Source organism: Acomys minous (assembly GCF_964271855.1).
Source record: "Acomys minous genome assembly, chromosome: 2".
Classification (NCBI taxonomy): Eukaryota; Metazoa; Chordata; class Mammalia; order Rodentia; family Muridae; genus Acomys; species Acomys minous.
The window spans coordinates 133,241,305-133,261,807 of record NC_140484.1 but is presented as its reverse complement, the minus strand read 5'-3'; the positions used below and the strand labels follow the sequence as shown (position 1 = coordinate 133,261,807).

Below are 20,503 nucleotides of genomic sequence, written 5' to 3'. Positions count from 1 at the left end.
GTTACCCTTGGGGGGGGGGGGGATTAGAGAAAGAACTGTGGGAGTTTGCTGTCCACCAGCCTAACCAGAAAACACAAGCTCCAGGTTTGACCTTGGCTCATAAGAACAAAGTGAAGAGTGACAGAGAAGGCTGACCATTCTGAATAAGCAAAGGAGAGAGAACTAACTTACATGGGTTGGCATACCCTATGCCGCCTGGGTTGGCACTGGAGAGAGAACAGTGATGAGAGGGGAGCAGACACCTGGAGATGGAAGGCACAGGTGGACAGCCAGCTTGTAGGACATCAGAGCCTGATTTTAAACCCAGGAGCTGCCAGGAGGGCAAACTAAAACCAGGAGGTGGGACCGTGGACTATAGCTCTATCGGTGGAGGCTTGCCTAACATGCATGACGCCTGAGTTCAGCCACCAGCACACATGGAGCTGGAATAGTGGCACATACCTATGATCCCAGCGCGTACAGCCAAGAAGGTGAGACGTTCGGGCAGCCGTGGCTGCATGGTGCGTTAGAGGCCAGTCTGGAAATATTGAGACCATGTTCCCCACTCCCCAGCAGAAGATGATTCCCCTGATGGATCCCAGGGACCCACATCATAGACTCTGAAAACTGTCCTCTGACTCCCACACAAGCGCACACCACTCATAAATATAAGTGACGAGGATAGCGATAATGATAAAGCCTGGAGCTGGCAGAAGACAGGCTTGGGGGAGGGGCTGGCAGAAGAGACGAGAGCACGAACAGGATCCAGCTGCCTTCTCTCCCTTTCCTTCTTCGCTCCACACATTCCTCCGGTTTGCACTTCCTGTCCCCAGTATTGTCCCCAGTATTTCTGGCAGGAAAGGACTGAGAGTGGAGGAGGTCCAAAGCTTAACTTCTTACCCAATTGTCAGCTCTTCGAGCTGGCTGTGTGCTCTTTCACGGTTTTGCTCCGACAATGGCGGGATCAGGATTTTTGACGCTGCGCTGCTGCCCCCTCGTGGTGGTATCCTGCTGAGACACCGGGAACTATCTGACCTGTTTGGGCTGTTGCTGGTTAAGGGCTGGATAGGAAAAGTGGATTGAAAAAGAGGAGACACAGTGTGTTTATTGTGACTTGCCAATTAGGTGACAGTGGTTATTCTGCCTCTGCCACGATGTCTGCTTCCTAGCTCCCCAGCCAGGGACGGAAGTCATTCTGTCCTGAGCACTCATTTGCCTGTGGGAAAGTCCTATTCAGTGTTTAGTCTTAGGGACACAGCACGTCTGCTCCTCAGCCATAGAAAAAGGTGCAGCCCCGACTGACCAGTCTCCAGGCTGGGTAATTTCTCTCAGCCTCATTCTAGTACAGGTCTCCACCGGAGAGCTCTGCCCTTCTGCCTTGTCTTCTCAGTGTAGCGCCCAAAGCTGCACTCTATTCCCTGGGAAGTGCGGCCAGCACAGCTGTCTTAGCTGCCTTCAAAGGGCGGCTTTCACCTGGATGCCCCCATGCACAGAAGTAGCTAAAATATGCAAGATTGATCTGGAGGTGGGTTTGACGTGTTGGTCCATGGGGTGGGGAAAGGTGAGGGGGGAGCCTTGCCTAGAGCTCCAGGCCCCTCCTGCCCTCCCTCCAGGCCTGCGCTTTGCTCATCCTCGAGCTTCTACCGACCCAAAGACAGATGGAAACCCCTCAGGTCCCACGTCACACAGCCTTGCGTTTGAGCCACAGCTGTTAACATCCCTGTCATTTCTCTCTGCATCGGTGACATGTATGCACCTCACTCATTGAGTGACCTTAGGCATCTCCGTATCGTCATCATCCAAGATGGCAAAACTGTACTCACTCCACAGTTCAGCTTTGCCATCTGTCTCCTCTCGCTGGAGTAAAGTTTCCAGAGAGAACTGCCTCTTCTCTGTGTCCCCTGGTTTGTGGGTGACACACAACTATTTGCTGAGTGAATGAATGAAAGCATGCTTGCATGCACGCAGTTTGCAATGAGGCATGGTTGAGATGCCTTGGATGCCTTGGATGCACTGGTTATTTTTGTTGTTGTTGTGACAACAGGCAATTATGCAGGCAATTTAAGGGGAAAGGATATACTTTGGTCCTCAGTTTAAGAAGAGGATACATCCATCATAGCAGACAAGCTTGGTGGCAGAAGCACAAAGCAGCTGGTCACATCATGTCTACAGTAACGCAGCACAGGGAGGAACGCTGGCTGGCGTGCTCGGCTCCCTTTCTCCTTTTTCTTTCTTTCTTTTTCTTTTTCTTTTCTTTTTTTTTTAAAGATTTTTCGAGACAGGGTTTCTCTGTGTAACAGTCCTGGCTGTCCTGGACTCGCTTTTGTAGACCAGGCTGGCCTGGAACTCACAGTGATCCTCCTGCCTCTGCCTCCCGAGTGCTGGGATTAAAGTCGTGCGCCACCGCCTCCTGGCTTCCCTTCCTCCTTTTCATTCAGTCCATGAGACAGTGCCACTCACCTTGAAGATGGCTCTTCCCACCTCAGTTCCTCATCTCTGGAACCGTCATCAAAGACAAGACCAGAGGTGTGACTCTTAAGTGATTCAGGCAAGTTGACAGGACCAACCATCGCACAGGGTAACTCCTCAGGTTAACTAGCACCTGCAGGCACTTGCTATACACTAATGCCCTCTTTACAAAGTACGGAGGAGGAGGAGGAGGAGGAGCACACACCTGTGATCCTAGCACTGGGGAAGCAAAGGCAGGAAGATCAGAAGTTCAAAGCCATCCTTAGCTGTGCAGTGGAGCGTGAGGTCACCCTGAGCTTTATGGAGCCTGAGGAAAAAAGAAAAGGAGGGAAGAAAGGAGGGAAACAAAAAGGGACGGTGAGATGGCTCAGTGGGTAAAGGCACCTGCTGCCGAGCACGACAGACTGAGTTTGATGCCCTACATCCCCGTGGTAGAAGAGAACTGACTACCAAAAGCCTGCTCTCCGGAGCTTTTGGAACCTTGCTCACTCTGGGGAGTTCTTTTCTTTCTTTCTTTCTTTTTTTCTCTTCCTTTGGTTTTTCAAGACAGGGTTTCTCTGTGTAGGCTTGACTGTCCTGGACTCATTTTGTAGACCAGGCTGGCCTCAAACTCACAGTGATCCACCTGCCTCTGCCTCCCGAGTGCTGGGATTACAGGCGTGCACCACCATGCCCAGCTCTCTGGGGAGTTCTTTCTCACTTTTTTCTTAGTAAGTCTATGTTCCCTCTGATAATAATAATAGCAATAACAATAACAATTAATAATAGTACTATAAGCCATGCCTAGTAGCACTCAACTTTAATCCCAGCACTCAGGAGGCAGAGGGAAGTGGATGCCTGTGAGTTTGAGGCCAGCCTGGTCTACATAGCAAGTTCCAAATCAGCCAGGGCTATAGAGGGGGCGGGGAAGGAGAAGAAAAAAGAATAAGATTTAAAAAAAGAAACCTATTATGTGTCAGGTGCTTTCAATATGCTTGGAAAATAAATCCCTAGTGAATTAAAAAAAAAAGTCATCAATGCTACCTCTGCCCCTAAAAGGCAAGAGAGTAATAGTCAATACTATTAAAATGTAAATTATATGGTGTATTAACAGGGACGATTGCTGTAGGAGGAAAGCACAGAGTGGGAAGGGTTGGAAGCAGTAGCAGGTGGTGGTAGTGGTGCTGCAGTTTCCTTTTCTTTTCAGACAAGGTGTCCTGTATCCTGGACCGACCGCACCGCAGACTTGCCACGTAGCCAAGGATAACATCGCTACCCGGATGCTCCTGCCTCTGCTTCCCTAAACAGGGACTGTAAGTGTGCGCCTCCCATGCCTAGGGTCATGGAGTGCTAGGAACTGAACCAAGGGCTTCATGCATGTCGGACAAGCGTTCTTCCCCCTGCTCCACATCCTCAGCCTAGGATCTCTGTTCGTTTGCTTGTTTGAACCGGGGTCTCAGGTGGCCCTGACTGGCTTCCCTACAGCTAAGGATGAGCTTGAACGTCTGATTCTCCTACCCTTGCCTCTCCAGAGATTACAGACCTGTACCATAGGCCCAGCTTGAACCCAAGATCTTGATGAAGTCTAGTGAGGCGCCTTCAGTTTATGACTGGAAGGGGTGGAGGAGGAAAGGATGGTAAAAAGACCTCCAGCTTTGGGAGGGGCCTAGGCACAGTGAGGGGAAGGGCTCTTGTCATTTCCAGTCACAAACCAGTCCCGGGGTAGCTGGGAGTTGATTTGATCAATGGCTTTTTCCTCTTCCTCTGAATTCCCCCTATGATGGCCTTTTAATTGGGTCCATTTGTCCCAAGACCATGGGCTGGCCCGAGCAGACGCCAGATTATTTGCTGGTTATTAAATCGATTAGGAAATGGGCATCCGTCTTGGCCAGGGCCATGAGAGCAGCTGGGCAGTGTCCCCGAGGAGTGCACAGCCCTCTGCACTCGGCACTAAGCCCTCCAGGCACCTGACTGCCCCCCCCCACCAGCCTTTGCCTGCGGGGGCCCTCCCCTCTACCCTGCCCTCCCTGCGTGGGTTGCAGTTAACTGTTCTGTGTTAACAGTTTTATGATGTTGAAAGTTCTGTTCCCAGCCACATCTTACAGCGTCTGGTGACTACCTTCTCTTTCTTGTGGGACTTTTTATTCTCCCTGGAGTTAATAATTTCCTAAGGGGGACATAGTCTAAAGACAACGGGAAGTTTAAATAAATCATAAATAATACCTGTGACTAGATGGCTCCTTATGAGAGCACCTGCCAGGCAGGCCAGAGGACCTGAGTTTGACTCTCTGGGACCCATGTCACATGCATCTGAAACCCTAGTGCTGTGGGATGTGGAGACAGAAGGATCACTCTGACTTGCTGGCTGCCAGCCTAGTTCCAGATACATTGAGAGACATGGTATTAAGGTCTCCTGTGGCCTCCTTGAGTGCACAGACCCCTTCATACAGACACCCACATACACTTAAATGAAAATAAAGGCAAATCTATAGGGGCTGGGATTTAGGTCAATGAGAGAGAGCTTGCCTAGGAAAAGCCTGGCTGTGGGTTCAGTCTGAAACAAATTAACTCTGAAAAAATATTTTCTTTTAAGGATAACATCTACAGTGGACTGAGACAGACACAGATCAGCCACTCATAATTCTCTTTCCCTACGAACATAAAATTATATAGATTATTAAATATCATGTGATATATTGATACACTGTGTATGTTATGTAATACTTAAATCAAGTGAAGTGTATCTTTCTTCTCATTTGTCATTTAGACATAGGAAAAACATTCACAAAGGGCACTGGGTCATCTTTTCTAAATGGTCAGTACGATATGATTATGTACAGTGAAACTTCTGATTCCACCCGAAAGCAAACAAAGAAAGAGGCCTTGCAGTACACCTGTGTAACCCCGGCATTTGGGAGATTGAGACCCGAGGAGTAAGAGTTCCAGGTTAGCTTGGGATACAGCATGCTTTTGAAGCCAACTTAAGGTATATAACAAGACCCTGTCTTAAACAAACAAGCAAAATAATAAAATAAAAAGCAAACAAATTAAGAAAACACAGTACAATTTTGGGGGTTACTAGCATATCTTTCTGCAGGAATTAAAAGGAAATGGGCCTAACATTTATTCTGTCCCAAGTACACTGGAGCAAAGAGTGACAGGGGAAGTGCTGGTTTTGACTTTTTGTCTATTTTTTGTTTGTTTTGAGACGGGATATCTTGTATCCCGGGCTAACCTATGTAGCAGAGGAGAGTGTTGAACTTCTGATCCTCCGTGCCCCACCCCTCCTGAGGACTGGAATTGCAGGGGTGCATCACCAGGCCTTTGTGCATGGTAGGCAAATGTTCTACCCACTGAGCTGCACCCCCAGACCTTCAGGTTTTTGTTTGTTTGTTTAATGAAGCAGAGGGTTGGTGTTTACTGAAAGACATTTTTTACCATAGATTGTGTTTATTGCTGGAGGAAGGGCTGTCAGAGGACAGCTGAGCCAAGTCAGTTACATGTGGGGATCAGGTTCCCAGGCCACAGGGCAGGCACCGTCCCCTGCTGAGCCATCTTGCCAGCCCTTAGCATAGATTTTAAGTATGTTGGTTAAAGAGAAAGATAAAATTCTTGTGTAGCCCTGGCTGTCCTGGAGCTTGATTTGTAGACCAGGCTGGACTCAAACTCAGAGATCTGCCTGCCTCTGCCTCCTGAGTGTGGGGATTAAAGACATTTGCTGCTGCCACCAGACCTATAAAGATAAATTTATCCCTGAAGACATACCTAAGAGTGTGGCCATGGGGCTGGAGAAATGGCTCAGTGGTTAAGGACATAGCCTGCTCTTCCAGAGGTCCTGAGTTCAATTCCCAGCAACCACATGGTGGCTCACAACCATCTATAATGTTATCTGATGCCCTCTTCTGCAGATAAAAGCACTCATATATAATAAATAAATATTTAAAAAAAAAAAAAGAGTGTGGCCATGAGTGGCTCAAAAGAAGAGTCGCTTGATTTTTTTTTCTGAGATAGGATCTCACTGTATGGCCCAGACTAGACTGGAACTCACTGTGTAGCTCTGGCTGGCCTCAAAGTCAAGGCAATCCTCTTACAGTGCACTCTTGAGTATATAGATAATAATAATTATTATAATATATAAAACCATAAATTTTTGTTTATTTTTAAATCAATTTATCATCTAAGTAGATAATAATAAATAGATAATAATAAAATTATTACATTATAGTAATAAAATATAACATATTGATAATAAAAATTATTGTTGTCTTCATTATTATTATTCAGTCTCTTATGTAGCCAAGGCTGGCCTTGAACTGCTGATTCTCCTGAGTTTCCTGTCTCTGCCTCCTCAGTGTTAAGGTCACAAGCATGAACCACCATATCTAACAATAATTTATTTTATTTTTTCTTTTTTTTCAATAACTTATTTTATGTTTTTATTTTATTTAGGTGTTTGTGGGTGCTGTATATGTGTGTGGTGTGTATATGTTTGGTATGTGTGGTGTATGTATGTGGTATATACATGTATTGTGTATATGTATGTGTGTATATGTGTGTGGTGTGTATTGTGCTGTGTATATGTATGTGTGTGTGTGCTTGTATGCGTGTGTCTGGTGTGTATATGTATGTGGTGTGTTTGTGTGTGAGGTGTGTGCATGGTGTGTATGTGTGTGTGGTATGTGTGTATGTGGTGTGTTTGTGTGTATGGCATCTTAGTTTACTTTCTTTTTTAATAATTCATTTGTTTTTATTTATTTTTGTATTTGTCTTATTTTTATTTTTAATTTGTTTACTTTATGTCTCGATTGCATCTCCCTCACTTGCTGCCTCCCACCTCCCCTCTCTCTCTCTCTCTCTCTCTTGTACTCTCTTATTTATTTTTATTTTATGTGCATTGCCTGCATGTATGTATGTCTATGTGAAGGCATCAGATCTGGGAGTTACAAGCAGCCATGAGTCACCATGTGGGTGCTGGGAATTGAACCCAGGTTGTCTAGAAGAGTAGCAGTCAGTGCTCTTAACCACTGAGCTATCTTTCCAGCTCCCCCTCTTAATTTACTTTCTATTGCTGTGATAAACACTAACACCAACAGCAACCTACAGGGGAAAGGGCTCACCCCCTCCCCCTACAGCCCACAGTCCATCATGAGGGGAAGTCAGGGCAGGAACTCAAGGCAGGAACTGAAGCAGGCACCACAGAGGAGAGCTGCTCGCTCACTTGCTCCTCACAGCTTGCTCATCCTGTGTTTTTAAAGCATTTAGAGCTACCAGCCCAGGGTTGGCACCGCCCAGCATGGTCTGGGTTCTTCCACGTCAATCACAAATCAAGAAAATGCAGCACAGAATTGCCTACAGGTCAACCTTATGAAGGCACTTTCTCAGTTTAGATTCTCTCTGGCATGTCTCTAGTGTGCATCAAGTTCATACAAAACTAGCCAGCACATGTGGTATGTGGATACTTATATGTGAAAATATGCACCCGCTGTGGAAATCTGACTGAGAAGTGCCTTCCCTAGGCCCAGGCATCGGAACACGTGGTACCCAGCTGATGGCACAGTTTGGGAGGTTATAGGGAGACACAGACTTGCTTGAGGAAATACATCTCCGGAGCCAGGTTGTGAGGGCTAAAGCATCACTCAACTTCAAATTTGCTCTCTGCGTCTCCCTTGCAGCTGAGGATGTGATAGCTCAGCTCCCTGCTCCCGCCGCTGTGTCTGGCCACTCCCACATCCCCTTCCATGTTGGACTCTTATCCCTCCGGAACTGGAAGCAAAAATAAACTCTTTCTTCCATAAGTTGCCTTGGTCATGGTGCTTCGTTACAACAGCAGAAAAGTAACTAATACATCCGTGCATTCAACTGCAGAGGCCAGAGGACATGAGCAGATCTCCAACTCCCCGTTCTCCTGCCTCTACTTCCCAAGGGCTGGGGAGACGGCTTAGTGGTTAAGAGCACTGACTTCTCTTCCAGAGGATCTGCGGAGCTCCTGTGATTGGAAACATCAACGTTTGTTTGTTTGGTTGGTTTGGTTTTTCGAGACATGGTTTCTCTGTGTAGCCTTGGCTGTCCTAGACTCACTTTGTAGGCCAGGGCTGTCCTTGACTTACAGAGATACTCCTGCCTCTGCCTCCCAGAGTGCTGGGATTACAAGTGTGTGCGCCACCACGCCTGGCTTCAACATTTCTTTACTTGTACTTAAACTTTTATCAAATGAAAATATCCAGTCAAACCTCAGATGTTCCACTCTTTTTCCCATTCTTAGCCTCATTGCAAACCACTCCAGCTAAGCTAGTTAGTTAATTAGTTAGTTAGCTACTTAGTTAGTTAGACAGACAAAGTCCAGTGAATTCCCAAGCTGCCCTTGAATTCACTGTGTAGCTGAGGCTGGTCTTGAACTCCTGATCCTCCTGCCTCTACCTGTCAAGTGCTGGGATTACAGGAGTACCCCACCACACCCAGCATGAATGCAGCTTCTTATTTCCCCATGTTGATTTTGTGGTTGTGTCCTCAGTGGTCTCCAGAGTGCTCCAGAGGTCACAAGGCCACCAACACCTTTGTCAGCAAATGTCTGTGGACTGTCCCCTCATTTCCCAGGGATTTTGCCCTCCTTTGATGTTGTCAGAGAATGTGGCAATTGAAACAAGGGGAGCTCTGGTGGGCCCCAGGATGTGAGAGTCTCCCATCAACTTACATTCAGGCATGGGGGTGGGGTGCAAAGCCTTGGGGAAGAGCTGCCTGGGCAGGAATCCCTGGGTTATGGGTGGGTGAACTGACACTTTGTGGGCAGCTGAAATGCAGTTAGACCGTGAAGGGGGCAACTGCTAGAAGGGGAGGAGGGGGTCTCCCAGTAGGACAAAGGCTGGCCACTGCTGCTGGACTCCAGGACAAATGGAAGCCATCTTGGGGCTCCTGGATCTCAAGGAGAGAGGTGGGGGATGCTGGAAACAGGCCTGTTTTTGAAAGCATAGTACCCCAAGGCTGGGAATGACAGGGCTAGGGAAAGACTCAAGAGTTTCTGCAAATGCCAGACACAGCCTGTCCTGCAGCACGCCTTGCTGGGTGCCAGCCAGCTGCTTTGGCCAGCTTCTCTAGGCTCTGAGGCAGAGGGCTGCCTGGGGCTGGGAGGGGGAGGAAGTAAGTTCACTGCCAGACATCGTTTGAGGGAGGGCTCCTGACCTCTCCTGGGACCTCAGGGCTGGGGCCTGGCTCCTGGGTCAGCTCCTGCAGAGCTCCCCCAACCAGGCCCACTCACTAAGCCTCTTGCCTTGCTGGCTGCCTCAGTCCCAACCCTGGGCATCTCTTCTCCCATCTTCAACTCACTCCAGAGACAACGGGAAGCACCTCACCCAGCCTGGGGACGGCACGGATGAGTTCCCACTCTGTGTCTCCAGCCGGCTCTGCCTTGAGGTGAGTACTGGCATCAGACCTTACACTGAGTTACTCAGAACGACCAGGTGTGGCAACTGGAGTTCAGCGTCCATAGGAACGGAGGTGATGCTCTGCTCACCCAGGAGGATCTGGGCACAGTGAGTCAACTAGGCATGAAAGGGTTGGGCTGAGCATTGTAGCACATGCCTTTAATTCCAGAACTTGAGAGGCAGCAACAGGCAGATCTCTGTAACTTCACCACTACCACCCCACACACACACCCCCATTGTATATGAGTTTCAGGGCAATCAGCCAGGGTCATACAGTGAGACTCTGTTAAGAAAAGAAAGAAGGAAGGGAGGGAAGGAGGGAGGGAGGGAAGGAGGAAGGAAAGAAGGAAGGAAGGAAGGAAGGAAGGAAGGAAGGAAAGGAGGGAGGAAGGAAGAAAAGAAGGAAGGAAGAAGCTGAAGGGAGTGGAGGATTCTGGGTAGCAGTTGGGATCCCCCACTCCGACCCCCCAGGTCCAGATCCATCTTCCACTCTGGCTTCTTCAGACTCTTCCAGGGACCCACCTGAAAACCCAGCATCCCTCACCCCAGAGCAATTGCTGCGGGGTCGGCTGCACCCTTCTACACCCACCTCCTACCCTGCAGCTCCTCAGTGGGAGAGATCAGCTCAGCCTTCGTCCAGTGGCTTTCACAGAGGTTTCAGGACCAATGCCACCCGTGCTGGCCTGCGTCGGTAGACAAATGTTTCAGCTTTCTTTCCCTCAATGGAGAGTGAAGGGACAGATTAGAGACAAATTCTGTGTAACTCCCCAACCCCAGACATTCCCAACAGCACAGATCCCCAGCAGGGCTCTGCTTGGTCACCACCCTGAGTTGGCTTCCTTCCTTCCCCTGGATCACCTCCCAAATAAACCACTTGTACTTGAGCCTCTGCCTCAGGGTTCCCAGAATTTATTATGCTCAACCCCAGCCCAGGTCAGTTACTTGCCGCCCCATCCTCAGAAAGACATCACCTGCCTCTCTCCAGAGAACCCAGGACATTTTGAATAGTCATTTTGAATACTCAGCTGACAATATCCTTGAGCCATGAAGTCCTGTTCTCCCTGCCCCGGGCTGAGCATCTCCTGTGCCTCTGCACGTGCCTCTCTGTACCAATACCCACCACATCCCAGTCTATTCAAGCCTTCACTGGGCATTTGTAGGGGCCATTGGCCGTGAACTTTCACCTTTGTCTACCTAGTGTCCTGCTCAGGCAGGGAGACATCACAGGCACCGGAGGATAAACCAATGATGACGACAGCCCCAAATCTCCAAAGAATTCTGTGTTCATTCCTTCGGGCAGACGTCTAATAAGTGCTGGGCCAAGCGTGGGGAGAACAGGCCATAAATCACAGACACAGTGACTGCCCTGAGAGGCAGCATGGGACCAGAGCGGCAGGGGCATTTCAAGCCCTGAGGGGATCTCTCAGTATGTGCAGTGGTAGGGACCAGAGAAAGGCTGATTAGGAGAGGCTAACGCTAGCCCCACATGTCCTCTCCATCCTCGCAGAGTCAGTCACGAGAGAAAGCCACAGTGTCTTGGTGCTCCTACAGTCTCAGTCCTTCTTTCCTTCAAAGACAACCATCCACCAGGTGGCGGTGGAGGTGGCGCACGCCTTTAATCCCAGCACTCTCGAGGCAGAGGCAGGCGGATCTCTGTGGGTTCGAGGCCAGCCTGGTCTACAAAGTGAGTCCAGGATAGCCAAGGCTACACAGAGAGACCCTGTCTGGAAAAACAAAACAAAAAAAAAATTAGTAATTAGGCCTAGAGAGATGGCTTATTGGTTAAGAGCACTGCACTGGCTGCTCTTCTAGAGGACCCAGGTTCAATTCCCAGCACCCACATGGCAGCTCACAACTGTCTGTAACTCCAGTTCCAGGGATCCAACATCCTCACAGACACACATGCAGGCAAAACACTAATGCACATTAAAAAAACAAAAACAAAAAAACTGGTCATAGTGACGCACACCTTTGATCCCGACACTGGGGTTATAGAGACAGGTGGATTTCTGTGATTTCAAGGTCAGCCTGGTTTACAAAGTGAATCCAGAACAGCCCAGGCTCTATCATACAGGGAAACATATATGTATGGATGTATATATCATGGTTTCTGCAAAAGTTACATGGTCCAATATGGTACCTATTAGTCACATGAGGCAGGCTGTCTCTGTCTCTCTGTCTGTCTATCTCTATCTGTCTGTCTGTCTCATGGCTCTAGAGATGAACCTAATAGCCAAATGCTAGGCAAATTCTCTACCACTGAATTACATGCCAAACCACAGCTTATTTAAATTTAGATATAAATTGCTGTACTTTTAGGCTACCCTAGTGCACAGCAAACACACTATTTGCTATATGTTGTCATGACAGAAGATTCTGAGGCATTTCAAGTGCTGATGACTCTGCTTGGGACTATGGATCGGGGATGACAGTTTCAAAAAAGGAGACTGGAGGTCCCTTTTCCTTGGCCAGATCTTAAGAGTCACAAAGGCAGTAGAGGAGGAAGGACAGTGACAGTCAGGAGGAACACTGACACTGAGGAGCATCTACTCTCTGTCACTGTCCTGTTCTGCTGGCCTGACAGCCGTCAATCATGACCAGCATCCCTCCTATCACCATGCCTGACTTTATCCTGAGGCTGAGTTGCCAACTGAGTGGCCCAAAACAAGCTACAGTCTCTGAGCTTCTGTTTCTTAGTCTATAAAATAAATGGGTAACTCCAAGCTCCTGGTTGTCCTTGAGCACCAGGAAGCTGCTTGTGGTACTTCAGAGTCAGGTCATATGGCTTCAAGTCTCAGGTCTGCCACTTACCAGCCATGTGACACTGGGTAAGTCACTTCAGCTCTCTGTGTCTCATCTTTCCCACTTTAAAATAGGACTCATGATACCGCTGAAATTGCTTTAAGTATTAAAGGCAGTAAAATAACTGCTCCCGGGGCTGAGGACATAGCTCCGCAGGTAAAGTGATTGACTAGTAAGCACAAAGCTCTGGGTTGGATCCCTCAGCACTGCACAAACCTGATGTGTTTGCTCATGTCCCAGAACGCAGGAAGCAGAGGCAAGAGGGTCAAAAGTCACAAAGTCATACTTGGGTACATATCAAGTTTGAGATCAGCCTAGATGCATGAGACCCTGTCTCAAAATATAGGTAGGTAGATAAATAGATAGATAATAAAATAAAAACATAGCCCCTGATACACAGTAGATACTTGGAAAATTATACTAAACCGCCCACCACCACCACGCTATACTCATGGTACCAGAATTATAAAAGTCAGGGCTGGGAAGTTGGAGAAAATACTCTCTCTCTCTCTCTCTCTCTCTCACACACACACACACCACCACCACCACCACCACCACCACCACCACCACCACCGCCACAGAGGCGGGGAGGGGAGGGAGAGGGAAGGAGAGAAAGACAGACAGAGAAACCTATAAAAGGAGAAACTGAGGCCAGGAAAGGGCTAGGGAACCTAGAATTTAATCTACCAGCACACTTCCCGCCTAGGAACCCTTGCCTGAATCTCCTCAACAATCTATCACCGCCTCCTTGTCCCACCCCTCTGCTGGCTGGGCGGGTCTCCAAGGCTGCCGGGTGCCAAGGCCACCCGGCCATAGCTCCCCGGGGCCGGCTTGCTTTGGTACCGCAGGACGCCAGGGACTCTTGGGACCAGAGCTACAGCACCACCTTCAGCCCCTCATACAAGTGGCTAGTTCGCCTCCTAGAGCCTCAGCCTTGACTCGGGACCGCCGCGGGCTTGTGCTGCGCAGGGCAGGTGAGAGCGCGTGCCGGGCAGGACACAGCGGTGGGAGAAACCAAAGGCGCTGGGGCGCGGGTCCAGCGAGACAGGGCTGTGGGCTGTAGGCTCGTGGTCCCTCCTTCCCGATGGGCAGTGGGTACTAGGGGAAGCAATCCCTTGTGAGATAGCGTAAACAGTATAGGATTACTGTGTACAGTTAGTGTTAGTGTGCCGCTTGTGCCGCGTGTGCCGGGACAGAGCGTGTGGAGCTCCAAGTGTGTGGTGCCTACGGCTAGGAGTGACTTTGTCTTGGTGACACATGGCTTCCACAGCACGGGTTCCGAAGTCGCACTGCCAGTGCAGGGTGGAGGTTGTGAGGCGTCTGCTTTGTCCCTTGGGCTCCACTCCTGCCCCATGCTGAGCTAGATAATGGAAGGCTATCAGCATCTGTGTACGGGTCCACTGAAACCCTCCCTCCTCTTCTTTTGTCCCTTCCACCTCTTCTTTCTCTCCCCGAGACAGAGTCTGCTGTAGCCCAAACTGGTCCCGAATTCCTGATGATCCTGCCTCCTTCCTTCTCCCAAAGTACTAGCATTACTGCCCACCACCAGCTGCTGAAAGGTGTTTAGAAATCACCAACCACTCTCTTTTGTACCCAGGGCTTGGAAGCGGGCAAGCTCGCCCTGGTTATAGAGGAGGGAGAGTGTCAGAAGCCAGGCTCCTAGTCCTTTTCATCCCCTCGCCCTTCCATACATCAGAGACACTTCTCTGAAACCTCATCTTTTACTTCCAAAATTCCTATGAACCCCTGGCTAGTGTTTCTGCATTTGTTTTCATGTGAAAGCGTCGCTCTGACAAGTCTTCATCTGTAGGGCTGACTTAGGCTTGGCAGTCCACGGTGTTTATCCAATGATGGGAGCCCTCCAGCACCCTGCTGCAGGACAGCTTGGGGGTTAGGGGGTGCGGAAAGACTGGGAAGGGCTGAGACTCCACGTGTTCCTAAGTAGCATGTGGCTTCCCAGTTGGTTCTATCTGTGTGTGCTACGGGAGGGCTTCTCGGTCATTTCCAGTGCAAGGACCAGTTTCTTGCACTTAAGTGAGAATAAGGGTCTCATTTCTACTGCACCCACAGGACCCTGAGCAGTCATTGAAAAGGAACCTTCCATGGCAGTCTGGGATGGCCAAGGCCTCTTTGTCATCCCAGTATATTTCACACCCCAGTTCTTACAGGACTTAGGGACGGGTGCCCGTTGGTTTTTGTTGTTGTTTGTTTGCTTGTTTTAGAATAGAGATGTTAATAGTATTTACCCGGTAGGGTTAATGTGAGAACTGGCCAACTTCCTGGATGCAAATAAAGTGTTTACACAGTACCTGACACATTAAAAACACTTAACAGGTGGTGTCAGGATTGAGATGACAGTGATGGAGGTCCCCCCATCTCCAGGAACTCACATCTCACAAGCAATGATCCCTGAGGGACTGGACAGGTGAAATCTCAGAAACCTCTAATTTGGGCATCTGTGGACTCTCATTCCTGTCGCCGAACTGTACCATCCCGTTGCTTTCTCAGCGACTCCCTGTCTCCTGGCAAGTCACGGACTTGGAGGGGAAGTTGCATGGCTGGGGTTAGAGCGTGGGAGAGAGGCTGAAGGGAAGTGAGGGCGGCCTAAGGTTAGGGTGGGTGGGTGCCTCTCCATCCTGATAGCCACTGTGAAGGACAGCAGACAGCCTGTGCACTTGGCGGGTCAGCTTGGGAACTAAGAGGGACAGAGGCTGGCATCCCTCTGACTAGAACAAGGAGAGCCGAGATGAGAAAGATGCAGAGGTTCCGTCCTTGATCCAAGGCAAGTCCTGGGAGCTGGGGGCAAGCTATGAGACCAGAAAAAACCCTTCTGGCTAGGCTTTATTTCTGGGGCTGAAACGTTTGTGTTGGCAGCATACCACCCCCCTATTCCTGCTGACTTCACGGGGCCAATTAGGAGATGGTGCCCAGATGCCTTGGAGGGACAAGGGGACATAAAAGGCAGTGTCAAGAGCTGTGGAAATATTTTGTGGGAGGACACGTAAATATATTTCCTGTGGCAGAGTGCTGTGATGGGCTGCTGGGAGGCTCAGGCAGAAGCAGGCCCAGCCAATGTCCCTGTTGTCCACTGTCCCCAGGCAAGGGTCACTTTTTCCCCCCCGAGAGGCCCCAGGTGCTATTCCACAGGTCTGAAGGATAGAGCTCTACTGAGCAAGAGGTGAGGGTCCAACCTGACGTTCTGAGCATACAGTGAGGCCGCTTCTTTCTTCTCAGCTGTTGGGAGGTGGGACCCAGTGATCTTGATGATTTCTGGCCTGCTTTTCTTTAATCTATAAGTCTGGGTTACTTGCTTATGGCTCTAGTCCTAGTGTTACAGGGTAGTAAGAGTCATAAACCCACCACCTCCAATTCCCCTGTATTTCAAAGCAGAAGTTGGTAAAGGAAAGTGGATTTAGTAACAATTGGCCATTCCATAGGGAATGGAGGTCTAATTTCCACCTCTACAAGCCTAGGCTACCTTAAAATTTACAGAAAGGACCAAGAGGGCCTGGTGTGGTAGGCAGAGGCAGGAGGATAACAAATGAGTTCAAGGCCTGCCTGTGCACAGTGAGCTCCAGGACAGACAGACAGACAGCACTACACAGAGAGACTCTGTCTGAAAAAAAAAAAAAAAAGAGGGGGGAACAAAACAAAGGCAAGAAGACCATGAATAAACTTAGCTGTAGTTCAGGTTAATGGATCTTTTTTTTTTTTATTAATTTATTCATATTACATCTCAGTTGTTAGCCCATCCCTTGTATCTTCCCATTCCTCCCTTCCTCCCACTTCCCCCCTACTCCCCTCCCCTATGTCTGTGTCTGAGAGGGACCTCCTCCCCCTGTATATGCTCATAGGGTATCAAGTCTCTCCTTGGTGACCTATTATCTTTCCTCTGAGTGCCACCAGGCATCTCCATCCAAGGGACATGTTCAAATATGGGGCACCAGAGTCTGTGTAAAAGTCAGATCTCCTTCTCCACTCAACAATGGAGAATGTCCTGTCCATCGGCTAGTCTGGGTAGGGGTTCGAGGTTTACTGCCTATATTTTCCTTGGCTGTTGCCATAGTTTGCGGAGGACCCCAGGGCCCAGACTCGCCTGTAGTTTTCCAGGACCTGCTGGATCCTTCTATTTCCTCATTCTCCCAGGCTTCTCACACCTAAAGTCTCAATAGGATGTCCTCCCCTCTTACCTACTTTCCTGGTAGGTACAGTTTTTCATGGGGACTTACACCTTGGACTAGCGTCTCGATATAAGTGAGTATATACCATTTAGCTCTTTTTGCTTCTGTGTGAACTCACTCATTATGACAATTTCTAGTTCAATCCATTTGTCCACAAATTTTGGAAATTCCTTGTTTTTAATAGCTGAGTAGTATTCCATAGTGTAGATGTACCACAGTTTCTTTATCCATTCTAGGTTAATGGGTCTTTTCCAGAGTTGCAGGTCATATGGCCTGAGGTTGCTTCCATTCTCCCTTATACAAAGATTTTCATTTGCTGGGCATGGTAGCGCATGCCTTTAATCCCAGCACCCAGGAGGCAGAGGCAGGTGGATCGCTGTGTGTTTGAGTCCAGCCTGGTCTACAAAGTGAGTCCAGGACAGCCAAGGCTACATAGAGAAACCCTGTCTCAAAAAACCAAAAACAAACAAAGATTTTCATTCAAACCCAAATAGAAGCAAACAGAATCTTAAAGGTACCCCATTTTAGTTTACTTTTGTTTTTTAGGGATGGGGGGACTTGAGACAGGATCTTGCACAGTTCAGGCTGCCCTGGCACCCACTATTTAGCAGAGAATAAATAGACTTGAAGTCCTGTTCTCCTGCCTCAGCCACCCAAGCACTGAGATTAAAGAGTTGAGATTACAGATATGGGCCATGGTGGCCTGCAAGATCTGCCCCTCCCCTTTTGTTTTCAGACGGGGTCTCATGTAGCCCAGGTTGGCCATGAATTCACTGTGTAGTGGAGAAGGGTCTGGAACTTCTCATCCTGCCTCCATCTCATGAGGGCAGAGATCACAGGATGGCCACCGTGCACAGGTTATGCAATGCTGGCGATTGAATTCAGGGCTTCATGTGTGCAAGGCCAGAACTCTAGCAAGGGAGACTCACCCCCAGTCCTAAGAGAGAACCCTCCTAGGGGGTGATGTGAGGGTAAGATTCCCACCTATTCTGGGCTGGGAAGAGTTCTTAGTTGTTGGTTCTGTTCTTCTGCAGTGAGCAGAAACCTTTCCCCAGTCTTCCCGAGCCGGGGAAGTACATTGACTTTTGCAAGTGAGGAAAAGGTGACAACCTGCCAACTGCAGGAAGAGGCACAAGTGTCTTTTGTTTGTTGTTTTAGTTTCTTTGAGACAGTCTCCTACTATGTAGGCTAAGCTGGTTTGGAACTCACTGTGTAGATCAGGCTGGCCTGAAACTCATAGATGCACACCTGCCTCTACCTTTGTGCTGGGATTAGAGGAGCATGCCGTCACTCCCAGCTGCGTACAAGTGTCTTTTAGAGCATTTCCCCCCCCCCACCAGGCCTTCAGCATAATTACCCTAGTAATCTACTCAAACATTCTAAACGTCTGTAACCCAAACTCCAATTTCTATACTCTGACAGTGCCATACCCTCATTCTCATTCTAATGCTCCAGAATTCTGCACCCCAACACTTCCCACTTTGGCAATCTGACATTTACAAGCTACCAAGGAAGAAGCCTCAGAAGTTGGTTTAGCAGAAATATTGGAGAAGCCCAGGAAAGGTCCCCTCTCTTCCAGCTAGACTGGATGAAGGCTGGTCAATGGTCATGTTCCCCTGGAATGACCACGGTGAGGCCAGAGCTCATCACCACACACGCAAGCACGCATACACACACACACACACACACACACACACACACACACACTCACACACACACACACACACTCACACACACACCCCAGGTCATGGAGATAGAGTAGGTGTGGCTCTTGGATGATTGAACTCAGTGGAGGGCAACATTTGGGTGCTGCTCAAGAGGAAAGAGCTGTGGGGATACTGGGGTTCTTCTGAGGACCATTGAGAGGAAGATGGGAGAGAACGCATCAGAAGGAACCCCAAAGATCAATCTGTTCTTTCTGAGACATAACTGCATCCCTCACCAGACTTAGGTGGACAGACTTGCGCGGCGCTGCAGGAGTGTGGGCATGCGCAGCCGGGCTTTAGCTGTATGGCTTTTCTAGTCTGGTCCTCTTTCCAGGACTAAAAACCTGGCAAGGAGGACCAAAAGTGCTCATGCGTCTCTTTCCAGAAGTCTGTGTGTGGCAGAGTGCCATGGTGGAGGGTAGGCCTTAGACACTAGCTGAATAATGGCTCGCGAGTGAATGAATGAGTTATCCGCTGAGTAGAAGCAACAACTACCCCGTCATCCCCATCTCTTCTGGCCTCCCCTGACAGAGAGCTCGATCTCAGAACTAAGACTGACAGCCTGCTGCTGGCTGGTCCTCCTGGAGAACACAGGAACCGCTGAGAGTTCAGGTGGGGGCTGGGTGTCGCACGCATCCCCAGCCCCGCATTGCCACACCAATTCAGCCTGAATCTTCAGACTGAAGGAAGGACCTCTAGCTTCAGGGGCAGCTCAGACCAGCAGGCAGGAACACTCTGAAGGTGGTAAAAGAGTGGAGGGGGGCCCGGGTCTCGAGCTTTTGGCGGGATGAGGGTGGGAGGGGCCTAGGTCCCAGCAGCAAAGAGACCAAGGAGAAGGGTGAGCGGGGCTGAAGCACCAGGCTCCCCCAGTCTCTCTGACAGGAAGGAGCCTGTTGGACACATCCTGAGCCTCTGCCTTCATTTCCGGCCTCCTCACTTTCCCCATCCAGTCATCAAGCTCTATTGATCTCTCCCCATAGATCTGAACTGCTCAGTCTTTCCCCTCAAGTCCTTTTGTCTCTGCCTCCATCTGGGGGAGTGGCTTGCCCAGCACAGACTCACTGCTCTCTCCTTCACGTGAGTCACTTGGCTCCTCACTGCTCAAGTGATCTTGAACTATTCTAGTCATGACACAGCCACCCTAGGCGACTCTCTGCACCTTTCTAGCCACAACCTGTGTCTCTTCCGGTTGTGTCTGGCACCTGTTGCTGTCCTCCATTTCCTGCTGTACCCTGAGGCAAGAATGGCTGCAAAGCCAGCTCAGGTCCCTTCTGGGTTAAGTCAGAGACTCCACAGGACAAGGCCCTGTGGGCAACCGCATGCCATGCACAACCTTAATAGGCCCTCTCTGTGGAAGCTTTGACTGCCTCTGGCTGTGGAGCACTCAACATTCCTCATGGCTGACACTGACCTCACCAGAGGACTAGAAAGTAGGGACATGGAAAGAGAGCCACAAAGAAGAAAACAGTTCTAACCTGGTCCACTGGCATTTTGGCCCCTGGGCTCTATCTAGAGCCCTCCTCCACTACCACCACCTCCACCACATCTACCTCCTCCACCACCACCATCACCACTACCGCCACCACCGGCACCAGCACCACCACCACTATCAGCACCAGCACCAGCACCAGCATCACCACCACCAGCAGCAGCACCAGCACCAGCACCAGCATCACCACCACCAGCAGCAGCACCAGCACCACCACCAGCACCACTAGCACCACCACCAGCACCAGCAGCACAACCACTACCAGTAGCAGCAGCACAACCACAACCACCGCCACCACCACCACCAGCAGCATAACCACTACCAGTAGCAGCAGCACAACCACCACCAGCACCAGCAGCAACAGCAACAGCAACAGCACCACCACCAACCAGCACCAGTACCACCAGCAGCACCACCACCAGCACCAGCACCACCAGCACCAGCACCACCAGCACCAACACCACCAGTACCAAACACAGA

General features: G+C 49.6%; 1 protein-coding gene across 1 annotated transcript in view; it reads left to right on the top strand.

The window, feature by feature from the left end:
* The first annotated feature begins 13,434 nt into the window (after positions 1-13,434).
* P2RY6 (pyrimidinergic receptor P2Y6) overlaps positions 13,435-20,503 on the top strand; it is a 40,139-nt gene continuing 33,070 nt past the window's right edge. Inside the window, exon 1 of the mRNA XM_084772951.1 lies at positions 13,435-13,621. The gene's annotated coding sequence lies outside the window, so the exon portion shown is untranslated. The remainder of the gene's footprint in view (positions 13,622-20,503) is intronic.